Consider the following 9,709-nt stretch of genomic DNA (forward strand, 5'->3'; position numbering starts at 1 on the left):
ATGTAAAACATAACTTTTTCATTTTTTCTACAAGTCTTGTTGCATTAAAAGCCTTTTTTAACAGCATTTCAGACACACATAATCATTTAATGATGTTCAATTGGCCTAACCAGATTCAGTATAAGACCATTCTCCGAAAGAAGCCTCTTTCCTCATTAAAAAATACAAGACCAGTATAGATATACCTTTATTTTTACATAACATTTCACTATTTTGGACACGCGGGTAAGTACTTTACAATGTAGTCCTCCAGACTGAGGCTGGATTGGCCACAATTCCCGTTGAAATTGACTTTATCATAAATCTTCCATTCGGTCAGAATCCACGCCATGTTGCAGCTGCATATTATGTTGTTATTGTCCATTGAAAAAGTTGTAAGCTTCTGCAATATCTTAACAGCCTTTGGAAATTCTCTTAAAGCTACACCGTCAATCTTTAATATCTCTAGATCAGCAACTCCTGCGAAAGCGTCTAATGATATATAGGCAAGAGGATTGTAGCTCAGGTCAAGGCTTTTCAGGAAGGTTATGTTTGGTATATTTGAGCTTTCGATAGTTACAATTTTGTTATGAGCCAAATTTACGCTTTGAAGTTGATTTAACTTCATCAGTGCTTCCGGAAATTGTTCAAAACTGTTAAAAGATATATCCAGATTTACTAGCACAGCATTTCCGTCTGTCACGGTTTCATCAATGTAAACTAATTTTGAATTGTTCATTACTTTTAACGTTGTCAAAGCGGGGAAGTTTTTGAATAGTGCTGGAAACACTTCAAGTTCGTTGCCGACTAAGATAGCAGTTCTAACAGATGATAATGGTGGAATACATGTTGGTAAGAGATCGCTCGTACTGCTCAGATGTTTATTAAAACTAAATGAGAAAGATTCCAAATAAGTCAGACGGCATATGGCTCGTGGAATGGATGAAAGTCCGGTATACTCAACTTGCAATGTTGAAAGGGTTTTCTCGAAACCAAGGAAAGCGTCTGTAGGAAGTGATTCTTGTTCAGAATAAATACACTCAAGTATTTCAGACCAAATATATACTGGAGTTCTGATGGCCATTTATAATTAGCGTCTGCGCCGATAGCTAGTGTCGTCAGAGTTAGTCCAAGTGTTTGCATCACGTCGATTTCATACTCTTTGATCGGGTTCCGATATATGCTTAATGTCTTCAAACCGGAAAGCCGTCGCAATGTTTTTGGTAAAGAGGTAAGTTTATTATTTTGTATTTGCAAACTCTGTAACGTTACATTAATTCCATTAAATGCACCATCATCTATTTCAGCAAGAGAATTGTCATTCAACTTTATGGATATATCACTTGCATTTGTTGTTGAAAGGTTGTAGAATACGTTAGCAGGCAGTTTTTTGATTTTATTATCTGATAAATCAAGAAACAAGGTGGAGATCGAAGACCTTGACACGTTAAAATTGGGAACTGTTGTAAGGTTTAACCCGTTACATTGTATGAACGAATCCTGGCAACGGCAAGGTGGTGCCGCGATACAGTCCGCATCAGCACAGTTGCAACAAACGACAATGAAGACGAAAATGAAATATAGCACATTACACGCTACCTGAAATGCAGAATTGGAAATTTATTATAATGTGACTCGTGATATGCAGGGGTGACAAGAAAGCGGAATGGCATATAGTTTTCTTCTGTCAAATATTGTTTAGATTAAGTAGGTAGTCAATTAATTAAAAGCGTACAAAGCTGGCGGTGCTGTTTTCTCCCTTCAAGATATCCATTCAACTGCTTCATAATGCCGCCGCCATCATTTTCACTTGCTCTCAATAGATTGTTACGATTGCATATATAACCATCTGTGTTCATCTAAATTTAAATTACATAGAAATCACTAAAACACGACAAAACAAAAGAAAACAACCAACTAGATTAGCTTCCTTGTCTTATGCAATGGAAATTAAAGATAAGTAACTTTGACGTACATAAATATCTTTGATCTACTCGAATTTAACTAAGCCTTTGTCATGGAAATGATTTCAGACTGATGTACGATATTGCCATTATAATGTTATCTTTTTGCAAAAGCTAGTTAATGGCCCGTTTGTTATCCTTATGTTCAACATAACTTATACTGAGAGATTTATACCTATGTCGGTGCGACGTTAAAACCAACAAAGAGAGAGAGAGAGAGAGAGAGAGAGAGAGAGAGAGAGAGAGAGAGAGAGATCTATGAAGTACACATACCGGTATATCGAGGGTTCAACGCAATAAGGGCGTATCTACATATAATAATTATATGTAGATACGCCCTTATTGCGTTGAACCCTCGATATCATCGAGTAGTAATGCCAAAAGGAAACAATATTCATTAAGAATCTCTTTGTATTACTGTTTTACAATAGCTTGTTTTCATCTTGTCAATGAATTTGCAATCGCTCGCACAGAAAGCAAAGTTATTCAAAAGCTTCGGAATTTTCCATCGTTTTGAAATAAAAATTCTTTCGTAATACCAACCCGTCGGGACGGGCCTGACAAAAATGAAAGTTAATAAGTCTTGCAACGGCAAACCTGATACCTTAGCCCGTGAAAAGGAAAAAGGAGGGAGAACTATTCGTAGCATGAAAAATAAAAAATACAAATTTGGAATAATGGAAATCAGTCGGTCAGGAGGAAAAACATTTTTTTTAAATTAGCTTATGCAATAGAAACGAAGCAACACTTCATTCAGTGCCAACATATGTTAAATCTACCATTACCTTTTATTTTGTATGGCAAGACTTAGCCAAGACAATGAAGTAACTGTCACATGTTAAACGTTTATATAGATATTTGACTAAGCATAGGCAACATGAAGAGGTGGTTGTAACGCCTGCATACTCGTGTTACAAAATGACCTTGCGTACAAGTAGCACATACATGTTTTATCGATACATAATACACAAATATATATTAAAAAAGTCCTCGACCGCACTGCACTCATGAAATACAATAGTTAAGGAGGTAGGTTACCTTCATATTTGTATGTGCGCATGTCCAACCGGAAGCTAACGTGACGGTTTACGACGACGTTTACGACAAACTAATATGTGTTTGTATATTCATTCTTCTGAAAACAAATCATGAATCTGTCTTCGATCTGATGCTTTATGGTTTAATTATGCAGAAATAATTATTAAATTGCCGCAGAAAGGTTTCAAAACAATGTTGCCTTAAAATGACGTCATTGACGTCATGACATTACGTGTAACTTACCGCGCAAAATTAATAGCTTTTATCTTGAAAGTACGTAATTCTGTGCATTTTCTTTATTTTAAATATTTTCAAATAACCATTATTGGCTGAAATATTTTTTATGAGTCTTTTGCTCTCGATAATAATCAATTTTTTGTTTCTTTTATGTAGTTATATTGAAATGTTATGCGGAATGTAAGAAAATGGATGATGGTAACCAATGTTATTTGGAATATAGTTGGGTGAAAGGTTACTTGCTGCGGCTATTTTCAAATAAAAAATCTAGCAGTTTGATTTGTAATACCTATTTTTCATGTTCCGTTGATAATTTGTTACTTATTTACTTAAACTAAGATCTAAAATTGTTCAAATTTCAGTAGAAAATTGTGGTTTCTTGAATTGAATTGATGTTAACATGGAAACGAAGCCCGTGACCTATGTATCTAAATTAAAAAATTCAAAAAGCGTTGACACTGGTCTATTTAAGAAACACAGCTTCGGATTTTTATTTTTATTTCAACAATATCATTGAGAATAATAGCAGCATGCTGAACGATTTTTCCATGAAAAATGCCAGACGAGCGGTACTGCTGTAAATATTCTAAGCTGTGAAATTTGTTTGAATAAATGCAAATAACACGAAAATATAACTTACGTTAGAAATAATATGTTTTCAAGCTACATTTACTAGAAAGATAATCTCTTTCAATATTTTTATAAGAAATTACGACAAAAAGGAAGATATAAGCTATTTTAAACATATTTGTTGCCATGGTTATTTAAAACTTTAAGAAAAATAGGGTACCATGTAAAGTGCTTGGTATTTTGCTATTAATATTACCCAAATATTCAATGTTGGTCATTAACAGAATGGCACTGAAGCCGTCGAAAAGCCCTATTTTTATACATAGCTGTTTAAAAATGAGAGAAAATGCGTAACCATGGAAACACGAGCCCCGCGACATATACATTTTAAGCTTATATTAGAAAGCTAACGTGCATACTAGTAAAATTAGCAATTATGCAGACTTCTTCGGATATCAATGAAACTAAAATACACTGAAAAGTGTTAAATATCCGTATTTTCCTTCTTCTTTCAATATGAAATACCTTTGGAGGGTCATGTTCTTCAAACCTGGATAAAAATGAACTTGAAGGGACAGAGACAAACGAAATTGAGATTGTAGCAGTTAAAACTTCATATTACACGAAATACAAAAAAAAAAAAAAAAAAAAAAACTGCTGCGGTTCAACTAATTTGAATTTACCCTTGTAACAAGGTAACCTACCTCCTTAAATCATTTATTTATAATATTATTAATCTTTTTATTTTCTGCTATAGGTAACTATTGTAATGTTATGAATGTCAAAATTTTATGTTCAATGCCCAGTTAAATTTACTCACATTCATCGTGGCTATCCGGTCTGGTTTACGCTATAACAACAGACGATTAGATATTTTATATATGTTTGACACAGTTTACGACAAGAAGTCATAGACAGTGTTACGTCATTGATTATCACTTGAACTTTGTGCTAGTTTCTAGTTTAAAAATAGGTGTGCAATTATATACATATACAAATGAATAATACATCACATAAAATTATGCGGGAACTGTATCTTTGAAACAGGAGATCCACTTCCTTCTATTGAAATGCTTCACAGAAGCAAGTATTTCATACATAAAATGTTATTTCAGTATTTGGTACATAAAATGTGGCATTTCTTTACGGACATACAGTTGCATAAATGTTAAATTCGCATTAGTATGATATTTTGAAACGAAACTGAAATATTCTTTAGACGATAAATGAGATTAGATTTCACAATTTACTTGTACTAGATTTTATTTCTTATTAATATACTGAAAAACAACAAAATTGATATTGCTGTTATATTTAAATTGCTCCTTTTCCGCACACAGATCTAACAAGATTGCTTGGGACTGTTCAGTTTAAATGTCGTGCGTTTCGAATTAAACCCATCATTGCACAACCATTAGTACTAAGTATGGTGTATCATTTTGGCCAAAAGTCACCGTTGGCTACACCTCCATATTTAAATGAAGTTGTACTATGAAGAAATACAAGTGCACTCATATTTTGCAGGTTCTCTTCCACTTAAAAACAGGGGTGTATAAGTAAAATACAGATATAATATGTAGGTGTACCTAAATGTAAAAACGGGAGAGTATCTGCGCTTGAAAAATTTGTAAGTATATAAGGTGCACCTGCATCACAATTTCGACCCAAGTTGTGTATTTATTGCGGGTAGGTATTAGCTAACTAGAATCGGTTTAAACATAGCTCATTATATTATCTGCCTTTTTATATGTATTAGGTAATCAGGCATAAGTATTTATAGTAGGAAAAAGGAAATCAAGCACAGCCATGAAAACATAAACAAAGAGAAGTAGGCAAAAAGGCGAAAAAACATAATAAATGACGGTTTACTCAAGTTATATTTAGTGGGAGGAGATGTTTTATGTTCTCGTCTAAATGTACTATGGCGAAAATAGACACTAATACAAATATTCAGTCAATAAATTATATTGAAAGAGTGACTATGTGTACCCCACCCTCATACGATAACTAGAGAAGATGACCTTGAAACGACCAATGCATTTCTAACAATAGAATTAATAAAAGCAAGATCAATTTATAGTACACTACAGTAAAAGAGACACGTATAGTTTTAGTTATAGTTTTCCAGATGTATGAAATCAGTATATGTTTATGAATAACTAAATATTTGAGGGCTAGATCTAGTGATGGCACACAGAGCAGGTTCTTCTAGAAGAGATTCTGTGGTAAATTCCCTTGGAGAAATAACAAAGCAGAAAGAAAAAATATCACAAGCAGAAAATGATAAACAAAGAAACAAAGCAGAAAAGGATAAGGACAATACATCGGGGCAGTTTGAGAAAGAATTCTCAAAATTTAAATCAGAATTTAAAGACCTTTTCAAGGAATTTGATGATAGAATAGACAAGAAAATATCAAAGCTTGATGAAAAATTTACACATGTCTTTGATGAGCTTAGAAAAGAGATTAGGTCAGTAAGAATGGAGGTTAATGACACAAAGGAGGAAGTAAAAGAAGTCAAGTCAAAGGTAAATGAATTGGAAAGCAGTATTAACTACCAGGCAGAGCAACATGATGAGTTTGTAGATCTACAAAATACTAAATTCAGTAGAATAAATTCTGAATTTGATGAAATGCAAAAGCAAATCTTAATATTAGAAAGGCAAGAAAGAAAGTATAATCTTCTTTTCTATGGATTCAATGAGCAAAGTGAGGAAAACCTGGTTGTCACCATGAGATCTTTCTTTAAAGAAAAACTGAATATTAGTGGAGAAAGGGTAGACAAAATGCAATTCACAAACTGCCATAGAACACCATATGAAGGAAATGGTCCTAAACCTATAATAATAAGATTTCAGTCATTTAGTGACAGAGATTTAGTATACTCTAAATTTTTAAGTCCAGTTCTCAGAGAGGAAAAAAAGAGGATACTTACTGACTTACCAATTGAAATGAAAAGAAAAAGAGCAATGCCAGCTAGAGAAGCATATAACATAAGGAAAAATGAAGGGATGAAAACTAGGATTATGGAGAAGGGGCTCTCTGTATTCTTGGAAGTAAGGAGATCTGCAGATGACAGTCGGAAAAGAAGAGACATTCACTGAATGCTTACTGACAGTTACACAAAATGAAACTCGAACTTTATGTACATTGTCATCTGAAATACATGTATGAAATGGGCAACTTTAAGTACGTTTTATAATCTTATTTGTGATAGCCATGCAAAACTTTGGCGATCGTGAACTATTTGTTTGTTAATCTAACTTATTTTCAGTTACTCTTATTTATGTCACTTTATAAATACATGTACATAGTTTAATGCCATAGGATCAAACAAGACTAAGACGAAGAATTTGCAAGATCGTCATTTTTGGCACGACCCACCAAAACATAGATAAATTTAGAAGTCAGTTTTGTATAATTAATTATGAAAGATTAGTATGACTATTTAAGGAACTTACCATTGCAAGTTGTGTAAATATCCATTTGTTTCATTAAAGTCATAACACACAGATTAAAGGTTACACCAACACACGACTCACTCATTTTGTAAATCTTATTTTTAATAATAAACAAACGGATAGATTTGCATCCGTATTTAAATACTAGTTTTGTCTATTAGTGTTAAGTCGAAGAATATTTCATTGAAACACGTAACACGTGGTATAAATATTTACACTACAGTATGTTATGATAGTATGTCGCGGATCTAGGTCATAAATACAGGTAACCCAATAAAATTCAAGCGACGCTATTCGTTGTCGAAATGAAGGTGTGAGCAAAACAACCAATCGAAAGCTAGCAGCAGTGTAGATATATGTCAAAAGTAAAGGATAGTTTAATACCTTTACACGTTGTCACCTGTTGTCACAACGAAGGTGTTAGCGGAATAACCAATCAAATTGCTGTAGTACTTTATAGGTCAGAAAGTAAAGTATAGCTTAATAGAAAAAACTCTTGGTACCGGATAGTTTAGATAGGTTAAAATATTATAGCATAAGACAAATCTTATAAACACTTGTTTCGAAATAAGCGTAAAACTTGTTAAGAAAGTGAAACCGATTGTTTCGTTTTGACAACCAACGGAGAATTTACTGTTTGTTGTTTATTGTTGTTTACTACTTTCATATTAAGTTGTGTTAGTAGTAGGGGCCTATATTGAATTATTTTGAAAAAAAACTCTCATAATATGTAAACGTAGAACTATACATTGTCAGTCAGTATTTATATACATGTTTGTATTTCGCTTTGTGCCTAGTTTTCTCTGTACAGTATTTAGTTGTTTAAGATGTATTGTTTACGTCACAAGTTTCGTGGCGTTCCTGACAGTCATCTGTTTCATTTCTTCCATTTATCTTTTTACATTAGAAATTTAAGTTACATATTCCCTTATCGCTTTGTTAACTTTCTACTTAGTAGTGGGTATTGGATACAGTCATTTTTCAAATTACCTAACAGGTGATCATGTAAAGATTTTTTCGCAAAATTACCAGGGTTTGGGAAATACTAAGAAAAGAAGAGATCTATTTCATTTTGTAAGAAAGAAACAGTATAATATTATTTGTTTGCAAGATATACATATAACAAAACAGATGTGTAATTACGTAAAGGCTGAATGGGGGAACGATATAAATTTTAGTCCATACACCAGTAATAGTAGGGGTGTAATGATACTTTTACAGAATAATTTCGAACAGAACGTGGAAAACGTCTTTAAAGACGAACATGGAAATTACCTTATTTTAGATATAAATATATATAAACATAGACCTTAATAAACATATATGGTCCAAACGAAGATAAACCAGAATTTTATGAAAATATTAAACAGAAAATGTATAATATTGTATCACATCATAATCTGTGGAGATTGGAACCTGGTTATTAATCCTACTTTAGATTATGAAAATTATAACTCAGTCAATAATCAAAGAGCTAGAAAAGTTGTCACTAATCTTATTGAAAATGGTGGTTTTGTAGATGTTTGGCGAATTCAACATGAAAATATAAGGCAATACACATGGAGAAGATTAAATCCAAATAAAAAAGTGTCAAGACTCGACTTTTTTTTAATAAGTGACAGTGTTATGAATTTTGCAATAGATTCAAATATCACTCCTGGTTATAGGTCGGACCATAATGGCATAACTTTAACACTAAAATTTAATGATAACCTACGGGGAAAAGGTTACTGGAAGTTTAACAATTCCCTTTTAAAAGATGAAAATTATATTGTATTAGTTAAAACTACGTTAGCAAATCTAATTGAACAACATAAAACCGAACGAAACGAATTTACTGCGGATAATACTAACGATAATTCTTTCAAATATCAACAGGTTCAACTAAATATCAATGATCAACTATTTTTAGAAACGTTTTTAGTTATACTTAGAGGCGAAACTATAAAATATTGCTCGGAAAAAAAGAAGAGAGAACGTAAAAGAGAAATAGATCTAGAAAAAGATATCGAAAATTTAGAAAAATATGTCAATGAACATTTCATGACTGTAAATGAAAATGCAATTAAGGAACTGCAAGAGAAAATGTCTGAATTAGAAACTTTAAGACAAAAAATCATAGATGGTGTGATGGTAAGGTCAAGATGTAGATACGAAAATTTAGGAGAAAAGCCATCGAGCTACTTTTTCAATCTCGAAAACAGAAATTTTACAAACAAAACAATAAATAAACTTATTGATGAAAACAATGTTCACTATACTAATACTAAAGATATTTTAAACTTTCAAAAAGGTTACTATGAAAAGTTGTATAAAAATTATCTGAATGTTGAAGAAACGCCACTTGTAAATATCATTAGAAATAATCCAAGGGAGTTAAGTCCGTCAGAGTCTTTAAAACTAGAAGGTGAATTAGATATAAGTGAATTAAGCAAATCCCTTAACGATATGAAAAATAAC

The 9,709-nt window shown here is 32.4% G+C and overlaps 1 pseudogene; it reads right to left on the reverse strand.

Annotated features, from left to right (window-relative positions):
- Positions 1–208: 208 nt before the first annotated feature.
- LOC123526733 (leucine-rich repeat-containing G-protein coupled receptor 4-like) lies at positions 209–4,678 on the reverse strand (annotated as a pseudogene).
- Positions 4,679–9,709: the final 5,031 nt, after the last annotated feature.

Source organism: Mercenaria mercenaria, chromosome 14 (genome assembly GCF_021730395.1).
Source record: "Mercenaria mercenaria strain notata chromosome 14, MADL_Memer_1, whole genome shotgun sequence".
Classification (NCBI taxonomy): Eukaryota; Metazoa; Mollusca; class Bivalvia; order Venerida; family Veneridae; genus Mercenaria; species Mercenaria mercenaria.